Source organism: Phaethon lepturus, unplaced genomic scaffold (genome assembly GCF_000687285.1).
Source record: "Phaethon lepturus isolate BGI_N335 unplaced genomic scaffold, ASM68728v1 scaffold10273, whole genome shotgun sequence".
In the NCBI taxonomy this organism is placed as follows: domain Eukaryota; kingdom Metazoa; phylum Chordata; class Aves; order Phaethontiformes; family Phaethontidae; genus Phaethon; species Phaethon lepturus.
Genome location: NW_010528363.1, coordinates 29430 through 29699, shown reverse-complemented (window position 1 = coordinate 29699; position 270 = coordinate 29430).

The window sequence follows — 270 nt, the reverse complement described above, 5'->3', positions numbered from 1 at the left end:
CCCCACCAAGTGGATAAAATGCTCCCAGGGCATTGCTGCTCCTTCCTGGGAGGGGCCGGCATGTGTTTTGCAGACTTCCCTGTGCAGCGAATGCTGCCTGGGGATACGTGCTGGGGAAGGAGCAGTGAAGAGCAGCTGCTGAGAAAAGCAGCTCCCTGGCTTTGAAGGCATTTTGAGCAGTGGCTGGGTTTCTGGCCGGGCAGAGGGGCCCCTTCCTCGCCTTCCCGTGCCGGGGGGTGGCGGGCGATGCCGAGCAGGGGTGCGTGGGCG